This window comes from Emydura macquarii, unplaced genomic scaffold, assembly GCF_026122565.2.
Source record: "Emydura macquarii macquarii isolate MOO-44397 ecotype Brisbane River unplaced genomic scaffold, CSIRO-AGI_Emac_v2 contig_3287, whole genome shotgun sequence".
NCBI classification, from domain to species: Eukaryota; Metazoa; Chordata; order Testudines; family Chelidae; genus Emydura; species Emydura macquarii.
The window spans coordinates 3,993,350-4,008,743 of NW_027133424.1; the positions used below are offsets into that span (position 1 = coordinate 3,993,350).

At 50.1% G+C, this 15,394-nt stretch overlaps 1 long non-coding RNA gene across 2 annotated transcripts in view; it reads right to left on the bottom strand.

Moving 5' to 3' along the window:
* Positions 1 to 15,394, bottom strand: part of LOC137142943 (uncharacterized) — a 174,810-nt gene that overhangs the window by 21,328 nt on the left and 138,088 nt on the right. The window contains exon 3 of one of the 2 annotated variants that reach the window (XR_010917049.1): positions 3,931 to 4,025. The exons of the other annotated variant lie outside the window; for it this stretch is intronic. This is a non-coding gene — a long non-coding RNA (uncharacterized lncRNA). The remainder of the gene's footprint in view (positions 1 to 3,930; positions 4,026 to 15,394) is intronic. 2 annotated transcript variants of the gene reach the window in all.

A 15,394-nucleotide genomic window follows, 5' to 3' on the forward strand; every position in this document is an offset into this window, starting at 1 on the left:
CATACTATGTGTGGCTTTTTTAATGCCATTAAAACCATTTATGGCCCATGCATCTGGAAGCCAACCCCCTGAGATCAATGGATGGAGAGGACTTGATTAAAGAAATGGAAGCTGTCAACACACACTGGAAGGAACATTTTGAAGATCTCCTCAATCAGGACTCTGCTGTTGATGACAGTGTCTTCGCGTTCATCCCACAACACCTGATCAGAGATGAACTCGGAATACCTCCAACCCTGGAAGAAGTGTGTAGAGCTATTAAACAAATAAAGAACAAGAAGGCATCTGGAGTCAATGGATTCCCTGCTGAAATCTATAAGCAGAGGGGAGAGGAACTCTCCTTACAGGTATACACTTTTATTTTGAAAATCTGAAACCATGAGAAAATTCCAGATGAACTTAGAAATGCTATGATTGTGATGATCTTTAAGAAAGGAGATAAATCCGACTGTGGAAATTATAGAGGAATATCTCTGCTAGCAAGGTCCTTGCTAGATTTCTCCTGAACTGTCTTCTTCCTCTTGCCGAAGACATTTTCCTGAGTCTCAGTGTGGGTTTAGACCATCTAAAGGCACTACTGACATGATCTTTACTCTCCTTACTCTTTACTCTCACCAGCCAACATCATGAAGGCGATGATTATCTATCATCAACTTCACTGGGCAGGTCATGTTGTGCAGATGCCTGATTCCAGACTGCCAAAACAAGTTTTCTATTCTCAACTCAGCCAAGGCAAACGTGCTAGAGGAAGGCAGAAAAACTCTACAGATGTCCTCAAGACTAATATGAGGAAGTGCAACATTAACATCAACTCATGGGAATTGTAGGAAGGCACAGTGGCCTTCCTCTGAGCCTGGGCCCGCGGAAGGGCCGCAGGCGCCCAATCAGACTCTAGACTTGCCGGCAGCCCAGTCTGCCCGACAACCAGACTACTGGGCCCCGATAGGTCCTGCCGGGCGGCCAACCCGACAGCAGGGGGGCGGAGCCTTAGGGAGGGCGGCAGCTATAAAAAGTAGGCCCTGCAGCTCAGATGGGAGAAGGCTGCCGGCGGAGACAGACACGCTGCCTCGCCGGCTGCGGAAAGGGGCTGAACCTCGCCAGACTACTGCCGCAGGTAACCCCCTCCCGGCCTTGCGGCCCTGGTGACCCGCCTCTAAGGCCTGGGTTGGGCCTCCGGGCCCTCTGGACTGGCCGAGGTCTCCAGGCCCGAGGCGCCAGGCCCAGCCTCAGGCCCGCAGCGGCTGGGATGAGCCACCTGAACCAGAGGGCTGGGAGTTCCGCCCAGAAGCTGGTCGGACCTGGAGGAGCTGCCAGACGCCCAACCCCAGGAGGCGGGATCCGACCTGGAGGAGTTGCCGGAGGCGGAACCATACCCACAACCCTGCGAGCTGGAGGAGCTGCCCCTCGCTGAGGAGCTTCCCAGTCTGCCCCCCGTGGACGCGGAAGGACTGACTGGACTACCCCGTGCAGTGTACCCTGACGACCCCGAGGAACCAACGGACATAGGTACCGGGGAACCAGGGGAGGAAGGAGCCCAGGGACAGCCAGAGGCGTGGCTGTACGAGGGGTAACGCCCCGTCGGCGTGTTGCGGCGGGAGCCCCGCCGAGTGAGTGGCAACACCCGTGCCACTGCTAGGGCCCTGGGCTGGGACGCAGTGGAGTTGGGTGGGCCTGCGTCCCCCTCCCCTCCCCCCTGATCCTTGCCAATCCCCAACAGGGAATCAGCCTCTGCCGCCCGCTAAACTCGAGCCACTGCTCCTTGCTCGCCCGCCCTGCCTGGGGGCCGGGGCGAAAAGACTCCTTGCTCGCCCGCCCTGCCTGGGGGGGGCGGACTCCTTGCTCGCCCGCCCTGCCTGGGGGCCGGGGCGAAAAGACTCCTTGCTCGCCCGCCCTGCCTGGGGGCCGGGGCGAAAAGACTCCTTGCTCGCCCGCCCTGCCTGGGGGCCGGGGCGAAAAGACTCCTTGCTCGCCCGCCCTGCCTGGGGGCCGGGGCGAAAAGACTCCTTGCTCGCCCGCCCTGCCTGGGGGCCGGGGCGAAAAGACTCATTGCTCGCCCACCCTGCCTGAGGGCCGGGGCAAAAGCCTAAAAGAATAACATTCCCCTGTTGTGTAGGAAGGCGCAGTGGCCTTCCTCTGAGCCTGGGCCCGCGGAAGGGCCGCCAGGACTGGACCGGGCAGGAGCCCGTCCTACAGGAATGTATAGCCCAGGACCAACAACAATGGAGGAATTGCTTGAGGCAGGGAATTAAGCACTTTGAGAACTATATGTGACTACATGAAACGGAAAAACAAGAGCAATGGAAAGAGCACGTCATGGCTCGAACCAACATCCCAGGCTCACATCCCTGCTCCGAAATATGTGTCTGCAATGTGGCAGAGTCTTCTAGAATAGCCTCATCACTCACCAGCGGACTCACAGATAACTTGAAATAGAGAATCCATGAAAGACAATCATCCTCGACTTCGAGTGATCGCCGATGATGATGAGTAAGGGCTAAACAGTCCTCGGTTCACCTGGGTTTAGGAGCTTCTTTGCTAAAAACCCCTGCATGGGGTAAGGGAATTCAGGGCCAGCCCACTCCAGTAGGTTCCAGCTCAGGACCCTTGTTTGAAACAGCCAGAACCAGTCCTTCTCAGCCCCTTGCTGTTCCCTGAGTTACTGTCTACCTCTGTAGTTTTCCCCAGACTCCTCCCCTGCTTCTCCCTCTTTAGAGTGTCAGTTTGTGTGGTCGCTTCTCACCAGTTTGCTGGAAGGGTTGGTCCGTTCGTCCATCTATCCATTCACCTTTCTTTCTCCTCAGGAGTTCCCCCTTCTAAACTAAGTTCCTTAATTTTTTATCATACCCAGATGCTTCCCTGCCTAATTAGATGCCTCCCAGTTACTCAGTGAGTTAAATACTCTTAGGAAAATCTGAGCTACCTCGTTCCGCCTTGTGGAGCCTGTCAGAGGTAGGATGGGCCCCTGACCACTTCCAAAGGCCAGCTGCCCTCTGACACACACACAACTGGGACTGCATTTTCAAAAAAACTCACTTCCCATTAGGCACCTATATAAGGGCCAGATTTTAAAAGCAGCTAGTACCTTCCTTGGGATGCTTGTAGTCAGCCATTCAAAAGAGCTCAGCATCCACTCCAGCCTCTTACTTATGACCCTAAATGGGTGCTGAACTCTTATTAAATGGGGCTAATCTTGCAAAGGATTGAGCAGCCACATCTCCCACAGAACTCATCAGGAGTTGCATTTGCTCAGCACGTGCCTGGATCAGGCCCTAGATGGTGATGGGAGCCTGGTTTCCAGACCCTTGTGCCTAATCTACAGCACCAAATTCTGTGTCCAATGCTCAAATCAGAATTTAAATGCCTAAATTAGATTGTAAGATTTTTGAGGCAGGTATCTTTTTGTTCTGTTTTTGTACAGCGCTAAGCACCATGGGTTTATAACCAGGGCTCCCAGGTACTACTGTAATACAAATACATAAATAATAATAACAACAACAACAACAACAAAACTGCTATGTCAGGAAGTAAGTGCTGATCTGAGTGTCCAGTGCTTTACTGCATGCACTAAATTAAGTGTCCACAAAATCGAGCAGGCAGCTTTCAATCTACATGGAGAAATATAGCCTTAATTGAAGGGGAAGCTAATTAATTTATATTTACACAGCTTGGAGATGTACATATAGGAAGACAGGAAAGTCACAAGTCATTCATTTTAGAGTTGCTAAAATGCCAGCATGGATTTGGATTACAAGTGGCACCATCGCAAAGATCAAAAGGCAATATCCCCCTGGGGGAAAATTTATACACAAGAATACTGCAGCATTTCTTTGGGTCTCGCACAGGAACAAGCTTTAGATAGTGATCCAACAAACCATTTTGAATATCACTTTAAGAAGATTTGAAGTCAAACATGCAGGAGTCATGCTTTACCTGTTAAGGTGCAAATGAAATAATATCACCCAGAACCTCTGTATTAAGCCACAGACTTCTTTCCTGTGGGAGCATCTACAGGCTATTGATGTAGGCTGTGAAAATTCAATTAAAAAAAGAATATATAATGAAAGAAAGATGTAATGTAGAGCTGCAATGACAATGGCATAAATGAATTATTAAGCCTGCAGGATTTACAGTCAGTTCAGGGAACTATAGATTTCTGCCTCCGTATATAGTTAGAGGATGCTGTTAAAAGCAGCAAAGTATTTCATTCTTAAATATGCATGTAGTCAGCAGAGATCAAAATCATAAACCATCTAAAAGTTGCTTGGTAGCCTGTCAGAAATGCCTTGCTGATCTCAGTCCAGTCCCCATGGTACAAGATAGGTGACTGTGTCTCAAAAAACACTCTTTCCAGGTACTGATCCTCCAAGATAGTGGCTCATGGGAAGTCAATGGGAGTTGTTAAAATTCGGCAGCTCTGAGGATCTGGCCCACATTTAAGCACAATTATGAAGACAATGGGCCCAATTTGCCATTACCTTGATCCTCTTACAAATCAGGATGGTTGCCCATTACACCCATTTACCTTGCACAGTCATAAATGACAACACAAGATGCAGAGCAAGTGAGAATTGGGAACCATGAGATTCTCCAAAGGTCATCTCCCATTATAAGCCCTATTTTTAGCTCCCCCTATAACTATAACTAGCAAACCTCTTTTGGTCTGAAAACTGCTCAGTTTCTCTGCAGGTAAAGTTGAATTTTTCAACAAAGTCTTAAGGCTCTTTGTGTTACAGGTTACAAAAAGATTACCCTGACTTAACATGTTTACTTGAGTCTAATCTCCCTCTGTATCTCTCTAGCCCAAAAGCGCTTGCTACCATTCCTGTAAATTTTCCATTGAGTTAAATTTCCATAAAAACTCTCATACAGGCCATAGTTTAAAAAAAAAGGGTTTCTAATAAGCAAAGTCATTAATGACTGTTGTATATTTGTATACACTGTTTTATGTGCTGTAATGTGTGCATAAGCAGCTAGATTGTAAGTTTTCCCAGGCATGGACTGTATTTACCTATATGTATATACATACAGCATCTAGCACAATCAGGCCCTGATGCTAACAAGTGTTGATGTAATAGAAATATTAAACAATTATAGTAATGGTCCTCTGTTAGGCTAGTGACAACTTAGAGAGAAGAGTTTTTCCCAGTGTGACCTTGTCAAATGGAGTTAAGTCTGTAGAACATACTACATTTTTATATCTACTCAGCTGAGCCATATCCCCAACTGGTAAAAACTGGCACTGAAGTCCATAGAGCTATGCAAATTTAAACCAGCTTGGGATCTGGCCCAATATTTTCAAAAATGTCTGACATAGTGTTTGTTCTGACACGAGTAGACGACAGCTATATAGGGGAGTGTTAAGGTTGATTTTGAAATATGTATATTTCACAGGTGTATTTTTTAAGAGCTTGTATGAAGTAAGATTGCATTTAAAGGTGTATCTTTCTTCCCAGATGTTTTCATTTCCTTACTTTTAACTGCATAGCGATTTTCAACGGTACACATACATAGTAGCAAACTTAATTCAAAGTGAGCAAAGTTTTTTGACTGCCACAGACAGGCCCAGGTCTGACAGGGTTATAGACACTAAAGTCTCCTCTGATTGCCTGAGATGTTCCCTCTGGATCACTATGGATGTGCACTGACAGGACACTGTGGTTGGGGGAAGGATTACTCTCATATAGCCCATGCTGTAGCTGCTCTCTGGATTAAAAAAAGGGATTCCCATCTGCAAGGCTTTCAATCTTTCACCACATCTATACTCACTTTAAACTCATACATTTGTATGTGATTCAAAACATTCCTCTGGATGTGATAGCAAAATTTCTACACTCACCCAAAGGAAACTCTTTTATTTAGGAGTGATTTACACACACTGTTGTTTGTATATGTATACAGAGCTGTTGTTTGTATATGTATAACAGCCTTCCAGTGTACACCTTAGAGAGACAAGGTGAGTGAGGTCATTTCTTTAATTAGACCAACTTTAATTGGACCAAAAAGACAAGCTACACTCTTTCAATAACAGAATTTGGTCCAATAAAAGATATGCCCTCACCCACCTTGTCTTTCGAATATCCTGGGACCAACACGGCTACAACAACATTGCAGACAACAATGGAAGTATATACTTTAAGCAGCTAAATTACTTTTATTAGTGCATATAATTAAAAATATCATGCTATAAAATACGTGCTCAATAGATCTATGGGTTGCTTCAAACATCTACGGGAATGTTCAAAGAAATATACGCAGTATTGGGTGAATATGTGGTTGTCTTCACAAGCCATTGCACACCTATTACAGCTTTTCAAAAGAGAGCCCATTTTTCACTCACAGAAACTTGTGCATACTTTACACAGAATGTCTGAAAAAGGGATTGCTCATATATTCTACTTCGAGTGATTGCTCATATCCATTCCAATATAGGTGAATGCATGCCAGCGCGCGCAGTTCTCGGAACTTTTTTCCCCTTAGCAGACCTCGTAGGGCCGGCTCTGGTGCCCCCTGGAGTGCCATGTGCATGCCACGGCACATGAGGCACTGCTGGCCCCACGCTCCCTCAGTCTCTTCTTTGGTTGCATGGAACTAGCACTTGCTCTCTGCAGTTGCCATTTCCCCTTCTTTGATCTCTTTGTTAGTCAAGTTAAGTAGTTGTTAAGTACTGTAGTTTAGTAAAAAGTCCCTGACAGACTTAAGGTGGCCAGGCTATATCCCGGCCGCCTGGTGTTAAACCCCCCCTCTCCCGGCCCCTGCTTGGTACCTTAAGTGCCTGGGGGGACAGCAAACAGGAAAGACAAGAATGAGATATGCAAGGCTTTTAAACAGTAAGCCCGGAGGGACAGAGAGATCAGGTTTAAAGCCTTGTTCCTATCGCAACACTCTGCTCTGTGTCCCAGTCGTCCTTCTCCCCCTCAGTGCGGAGCGCATCGTCCGTACCATTGGCACCAGATTCGACTCAGCACGGAGCAGCATCCCCGGTGCCGACGACGAGGAGAGTGCATGGAGCGTGGACACTCCCCTGCGCCGTGGGTACGGGCAGGGTCGAGGACAGAGATGCACCAGCCACGGCCCGTCGAGTCCTCTCTGGATCTGCATCTCTGAGCAGAGATCCACCCCCGACTCCTGGGAGTGGGAGAATGCAAACGCGGAGGTTTCTGGCGGCAAGAGCCTTGTTGGGTTGCCTACGCCACCTCTGCCCCATCCCCTCCACCAAGGGAGAAGGGTCAGGGGTCCGGGGCAAGCCCGCGTAGGTCCCACCGAAGGGCGGTGGAGATCCCCGGTAAGAGGAGGATGATCTCCCGCCAGATGGACATCAGGGGTAGAACGAGGACGCTCCCCCAGCAGGTCAGCGGCGCTGCAAACCCACCCCAGTACCGAGCCCCCCGGGGCAGTGCTGGTTCCACCAGCGGCAGTGGGGCTCTCCGGCCCCAGGCGGTGCCGGAGCTCCCAGCAGCAATGGGGATCCTGCCGGCTCCACAGCCCCAAGCGGGGCTGGAGCTCTGGTGACAGCAGGGCTCCCGCGGGCAGCGGGTCTCGCGGTGCCTCGGCCCAAAAAAAATAAAGAAAAACAAGAAAACAAGCGGGGCCGGAGCTCCCGGCAGCAGTGGGGCTCCCACCGACAGCGGGTCTCTTACGGCGCCACAGCCCCAAGCGGGGCCAGAGCTTGCAGAGGCACCAGGACTCCACGCCGTGCTGCAGCTCTCCACAAGGCTGAGGGCTCTTCGGAACTGCCCCTCAGCAGTCGGCAGCGAAAACACGGTCCCCGGCGTGGGCATGGCCCCCGGGACCAAGGTCGGCCGCCTGTGTAGCGGCTCAGGTCCCACGGGGGGGGGACAGTTGTTGGGACAGCCGACACCCCCACAAGGTGTCCAAGCAGGTGGCAAAAGTGCTAGTACGGGTACAGTCCGTGCCCTGGCACAGTCTGAGGCCCATAAACACCGCTCCTCGGCTGAGGAGTCGGACCCCGTGGAGGCACCCTCTACGGGTGCATCCCTTCGGCAAGGGGAGCACCTGCAAGACTTGCCTCAGCAGTCCTATTACTCATTTCCGGACGAGGTAGTCTCCGCGGACCACATGGCGCCACTGGAAGATTTCAGGGTGCACCAGGAGTTGCTTAAGAGGGAGGCCCCTACCTTGAGGTTGGCTTCTGCCATCCTGCATGGAGGAATCATGGGTCCATCCTCCAACAGTGGCTGGCTCCTACTACCATTTTACAGCCTGCCCCTTGGCCTATCTTCGACTCCAAGGGTGTTCACCACATGCATGGCGGTAATGGCGGCCCACCTGAGATGAAAGGGTGTGCAAATCTTTCCGTACCTGGACGATTGGCTGATAGGGGGTAGGCCCAAGTTCCCAGTACAGGACAGCGTGACTCACGCTGCTCCACGTGCAGCAGGCTGGGTCTGCTCATAAACGAACAGACGTCCACTGACCCTGGTGAAACGCATAGAGTTCCTTGGAGCCACCCTGGACCCTCCCCAGGCCAGAACCTTCCTGCCTCAGCCATGTTTTCAGGTGATGGTCTCTATCATCTCCCAGCTGCACCAATACCCCACGACAACAGCCAGGCACTGCTGCCCACTGCTGTTAGGCCACATGGCAGCCTGCACATACATAGTGAGGCTAGCTCGCCTGAGGCACAGGCCGCTTCAGGCATGGTTGGCCTCAGTATATGTGCCAAGCAAACACCCAGTGAACTGAGTGGTCCAGTTCCCCGCCCGCCCTAGCCTACCTAGACTGGTGGAGATTCCCCAGGGCAGTAGGGAAGGGCGTTCCCTTCATGGAACTGATCCCGTCGGTCACCTTAAGCTCCGACGGCTCGTATGTGGGATGGGAGCCCTCATGGGTGTCAACCTGAGCACTCGCGGGCTTTGGTCGTTGGAGGAAAAGTGTTTGCAGGTCACCGTGGAGGAGCTGAGAGCCATTCGCCTAGCGTGCAGGCTATTCCTCCGATCCCTGACAGGCAGAGTGGTGCAGGCGCTGCCGGACAACACTGCAGCCATTTTATATGAAGAGGCAGGGAGAGGCGTGCTCCTCAGCTCTCTGCAAGGAAACTACCCGTTTCAGCAAGTTAAAGAAGTATGGGTTGGATGAATGGACTATAAAATGGATAGAGAACTGGCTAGAGCATAGGGCTCAACGAGTAGTGATCAATGGCTCCATGTCTAGCTGGCAACCGGTCACAAGCGGAGTGCCCCAGGGGTCAGTCCTGGGGCCGGTTTTGTTCAACATCTTTATTAATGATCTGGAGGATGGGGTAGATTGCACCCTCAGCAAGTTTGCGGACGACACTAAGCTGGGGGGAGTGGTAGATACCCTGGAGGGTAGGGATAGGATACAGAGTGACCTAAACAAACTGGAGGATTGGGCCAAAAGAAATCTAATGAGGTTCAACAAGGACAAGTGCAGAGTCCTCCACTTAGGAAGGAAGAATCCCATGCACAGCTAAGGACTGGGGACCGACGAGCTGGGCAGCAGCTCTGCAGAAAAGGACCTGGGGGTAACGGTGGATAAAAAGCTGGATATGAGTCAGCAGTGTGCCCTGTTTGTCAAAAAGGCTAATGGCATATTGGGCTGCATTAGCAGGGGCATTGCCAGCAGGTCACGGGAAGTGATTATTCGCCTCTATTCGGCGTTGGTGAGGCCGCATTTAGAATATTGTGTCCAGTTTTGGGCCCCCCACTACAAAAAGGATGTGGACAAGTTGGAGAGAGTGCAGCGGAGGGCAACCAAAATGATTAGGGGGCTGGAGCACAGGACTTATGAGGAGAGGCTGAGGGAACTGGGCTTGTTTAGTCTGCAAAAGAGAAGAGTGAGGGGGATTTGATAGCGGCCTTTAACTACCTGAAAGGGGATTCCAGGGAGGATGGGGCTAGGCTGTTCTCGGTGGTGGCAGATGATAGAACAAGGAGCAACGGTCTCAAGTTGCAGGGCGGGAGGTCTAAGTTGGACATTAGGAAAAAGTTTTTTACTAGGAGGGTAGTGAAGCACTAGAATGGGTTACCTAGGGAGGTGGTGGAATCTCCATCCTTAGAGGTTTTTAAGGTGAGGCTTGACAAAGCCCTGGTTGGGATGATATAGCTGAGGTTAGTCCTGCTTTGAGCAGGGGGTTGGACTAGATGACCTCCTGAGGTCCCTTCCAACTCTAATATTCTATGATTCTATGGGGCTTTGCTATTAGGCACGACTCTGCTGGACTGCTAATCGCCTCAACAGGTCATTTCTACCCCACCACGATGGGTCGCTGCACCAAGAGGTAGTGACTGCGATCCTCCGAAAGTGGGGTGTCCCCCAAGGGGATCTATTCGTGTCGGTTTGGAATGTGCAGGCTTGCGCCGGGGTCATGAGACTGGCTCAGTCTCAGATACATCCCTCAGTAACGGGACGGGGACCCTCAGGTACGCGTTCCCGCCCATTCCACTCCTGCCTAAGGTCCTACTGTACATAAACAGGGACAGGGCGGATGTCATATTCACTGCTCAGCCTGACCGAGCCAGTGCTGGCTCAGCATGCTGCTGGACCTTCTGTTCGCCCCACCCATGGGGCTCCCAAGGCAGCACGACCGTCTCTCCCAAGACCACAGTTGCCTGTTGCACCGGGACCTGGACTCCCTACAGCTCATGACCTGGAGGCTCTGTGGCTGACGGAGGTAAAGGGAGCCTGCTCGATGCAGGTCCACCAAGTCCTGCTGGTCAGCAGGGACCCTTCTACAGAGGTCGTGTATCAGGCTAAGTGGACAGGATTTACCCCTTGGGCGGAGTCTCGGGGCATTCTGCCAGCATCTTGCCTCTGCAGGCAACCCTAGAGTATTCCGGGGTCTGGTGCTGGCCTAGTTGACGGTACACTTGGCAGCTATTTTATTCTCCCATCCCATGTCGGTTGGGGTACTCAAGGGGGTGGAGAGGTGGTATCCCCAGGTCCGCAACCCAGTGTCTCCCTGGGATATCAGCCTGGTCCCCTTGAGGTTCATAGGGCCCTCCCCCTTGGAACCCATGGCTTCATGCCCTCTGCCACGCTTCGTGGAGGGTAGCCTTCCGGGCGGCCATTACCTCAGATTGGGGGATCTCCGATATTAGGGCCTTGACTTCGGAGCTCCCGTATACACTATTCTATAAGGATAAGCTGCAGTGGAGGCCGCGCCCAGCCTCCCCTCCTGGGAGGGTTTCCCAGTTTCGTTGTAACCACGATAAATCTCTCCCTGTGTTTTTTCCCAAACCGTACGGTTTGGAGGAGGAGCGGAGATGGCATTCGCTAGACGCAAGACGAGCCCTGGCCTGCTACATTGAAAACGCAGCCGTTCTGGAAATCGGCGCAGCTCCTCGCCGCAGGGGGGGACCGGATGAAAGGATCACCTGTCTCCACCCAGCACATCTCCACGTGAATCACTTCTTGCATCAAGTGCTACTATGAACAGGCGACTGTGCCGCTCCCAGGTGTCGTCACAACGCATTCAACCAGAGCTAAGGCTTCCTCTGTGGCCCTCCTGGAGAGAGTGCCCCTGCAGGACATCTGAAAAGCTGCCACTTGGCTGTCGGTCCACACCTTCACGTCCCACTACGCCATCGTTCAACAGGTGAGAGAGAACATAGGATTCGGCAGAGCCGTGCTGAGGGCATCTCACCGGTAACTCCTACCAACCTCCAATGTATGGCTATTTAATCACCTATATTGGAATGGATATGAGCAATCACTCAAAGTAGAAAACAGGGTTACTTACCAGTAACTGTTGTTCTTTGAGATGTGTTGCTCATATCCATTCCACACCCATCCCCCGTCCCCACTGTTGGAGTTGACAGAAAGAAAGGACTGAGAGGGCGTGGGGCCAGCAGTGCCTCATGTGCCATGGTATGTACACGGAACTCCAGGGGGCACCAGAGCTGGCCCTATGGGGTCTGCTAAGGGGAAAAAAGTTCTGGGAACTGCGCACGCTGGCGTGCACTCACCTATATTGGAATGGATATGAGCAATACATCTCGAAGAACAACAGTTACTGGTAAGTAACCCTGTTTTCTCTCTCTCTTTCTCTCTCTCTCACACACCCAGCCACCCACCCACCCACAGTTTTAAATTTAGGCCTTAACATCTCAGTTTACTTGGAATCTGCCAGTCATGTTTGTGAATAGAAGGCAACTCATAAGTGCTGGCATCCCCTGTTCCCTGCTCTCCTGCAAGTATTTTTGCACATCTCCATTGAGACTTTTGTTTCCTTTTCATGTCTTGTTTTGGTAATTCTCAGGCTCATTTTAACAGCAGTGGCTAGAATGAGGCAGCTCGTTGGCAGGCACTAACACAATTCTCTGCCAATATATCTCAATCCTGACCTGTGCCACCTCCCTGCTAATTCACCTGTGCATCTCCACACATAGTTCTCCCACCACCCCTCTAGCCTAACCTGCTATTCCAGTCCTCTGTCTTCACACAGCTCTACCAATGCCCCTCAGTTTTTACCAGCAATATGTACCCTGTTATTGAGTCCACTTGCAGCCTGGCCCACATCCCTCAGATTTTGGAGCTCTCAACACTCCTCTCTCATGAATAACCATTGCCCAGGGTGACTAACCATCACCTCTGTCTCACTTCTGTGGTGTAACTCCAACGCCAATCCTTAGTAAGTCAAACTGACAGACTAGTCTTGCTATGATTTATTGGCCTGTTTTATGCCTCTCAGTCCCTGGTGTTTCATAAACCAAGTTGATTCCGCAAAGCAGATATTTTTTTACAAAGCTGAAAGGTGTAAAGAAGTGAAGCAGGTTTAAATTTAGAGTCCCACACACCTGGCATGCTTTCTCCAGGGCTTCTACTTCAGAGAGATTAAATGCACAGGCTCCTCTGTGAATCAAGAAAATGCCACAGGAGGCCAAGGGAATCCATCTTCAAAGCCAGGGAGGAGAATTGCCCCTGTAAATCCACATCTAGCACAAGGGTAATTTGGGATGGGAAGGGACATCCACTTGTGAAAGCAGCCTCATTGTTGACTCTCGCAAGCTGCTTTTATAGGGCTGCATATTTTATTCCTCCTCACTCAATCCTTCCTTATTCCTTTAGTTCTGGGTAATGGGGAATGTGGCCTCCTTCCTTCCTTCCTTCCTTCCTTCCCAAAGCCCATAATTCTACCAGAAAGAATAGGGCAGACCCATTTGGCTTCCAGCACTGGGAGTCTCTCAGTGAAGGGGTGCTTGCGCTTAGAAGGGAAGGGCTCTTAGCAGAGGGCAGGATTTTTGGAGCTTGTTAGGGCATGAAAGGCTAGGAGCTGCAACGGCTGTAAAGGATTGAGGGCCGAGGGGGTACCAACAGCCTGTTGGGGTGGGGAGCTGTACAGTGGTATGGTGGGACTATGGGGTATTCCTGAGAAGTGAGGACTCAAGGAACACTGCGGGAGAACCATGGCCTAAGTCATAGGTGATGGGACCCACAAACTGGCCAGGTTTGCTTAAAGCATCTAAATATCCAACTACAAATCTTTTCCAGGCCCACAGCTCCCCATGCTGAATGGACAGGTCATGTCCGATGGAATCCATCATCCAGACATCTGATGCCACAGAGTGAGACATAAGGGTACATCTACACTGACGGCAGCAAATTCGTCACCATCAGATCGATATATCTGGATCAATTGAGTGGAAGTGAAGACCTGTTCAATCGATCCAGAAGTCGATCTATTAAAACCACCTCCAAAAAAAGCACAGCGCTGCGTCGACGGGTAGTGCATTGATAGGAAGTTACGTAGTCAACGGGAGTTACGCAAGCTACTCTGTGTAGCTTGGGTAACTCCTGTAAACTGCCACCAAATTTCGTCGGCAGTATAAACCAGGACTGAGCCACCATTCAGTGGGACAAAGAATAACAGGAAGCAGTCTGGAAAGATGTGTGGGCTGGTGAACAACTTCCAAAAATCTCTCCAGTTTGAGTTCATTTTCATGATGGCTTACAGAAAATGTCTGACACACATTTAGATCTAAACCCCAGCCTAATATGCCTTCGGGGCTCCCGTAAACCCTCCGAACACCAAACACCATCTTTATTCAAAGCATTAGCAGGAGCTAAAAGGAAAACCATCAACATGCTATGGCTGCCGAAAGAAAAACCTAGAGTTGAGACGTGGCTGACGCATATACAAAAAGAAGATGTGGAACAAATCACAGTTCAAATTAGACAGCCCCAAGATCAGTTCAGAGACCACTGGGGCATTAACTAAAACTATGTTTGCAACATATTGCACAATGAACTAAGATATCACAACAGCCCCAAGCCATAAACCACTCATTATGTTCTTCACCCCTGTGCTGTTCCAGTCATTCATGCACCTAGCTGCAACCAGCACAATTTCTGCAAAAACTGCTTGCTTATCTACCTATATACAATAACTCTCTCACAGAATCCTAGGGTGGAAGCATGGGCTTCTGGTTAAGCTGCTGGCTTAGGACTCAAGAGTGTTTGAGTGCTAGCTCTGTTACAGCTTTCCTACCTGACACTGGACAAACCCACAAATTCCCTGTAGCATGGGCTGGCTCTCATTATTGCTCTATACAGTATTTAACACAAGGGGGTCGTAATGTCAGCTGGGACCTCTAGGTGCTACTGGAACTTAAATAATAGTGTCCATGCTATACTTTATATGGAACTATGCTAGGCCACATGCATGCTCTGCTACCTAGGTTTAACAGTATTCGATGTGTACAACAACCACTAACACAGCAATGCCATACCCAAATAATCCAAACAGTGTACACACCTCAGTGTGGACAAGTGCAGTGAATTATAACTGTACCCCTTGTACCTACCTCCAAACACCAGTAGATTTTAAAGCACAACGAAGTAGTTGCAAAATAAAGTGATATAATTTTGGCGAGTAAGATACAAATCAAACTAACATTGATAAAATGCCCCCTTCTGAAGGACAGATATAGCCACCCTATAAACTCAGCCAGCCACAGACAGTGTTCATGACGTGCAGGTGGACATGTGTCACATATGCTGAGCCATCACCTCATAACATGTCACTGCTTTGCAATGCAAGCGTTGGCACACTGTCATGCAGCTGCTGTTGGGTGCTGTTGTCTCTGCATGTTTCAGGCCACTTTCAATCATATTCACAAGCCTGGCTTGGAAGGAGGGTGGCTGCTTCAGATATGGGACTTGCCCTACAAAAACTGAAATGGCTAGCAAATCCTCACCCAATGACACTACTCTGAAAACAACCCTTAGCTCTTTACACCAGTAGAGCTTAAAATGCTTTACAAAGTACAGTAGTTATCATTACCCTCATTTTACAGATGCAGAAACTGAGACACAGAGCAGTGAAGTGACTTGCCCAAGGTCACTCAGCAGGTCACTAGCGGAGGGAGCAATAAACCCCATGTCTCTTGACTGGCATCTCAATTCCTTATCTTCT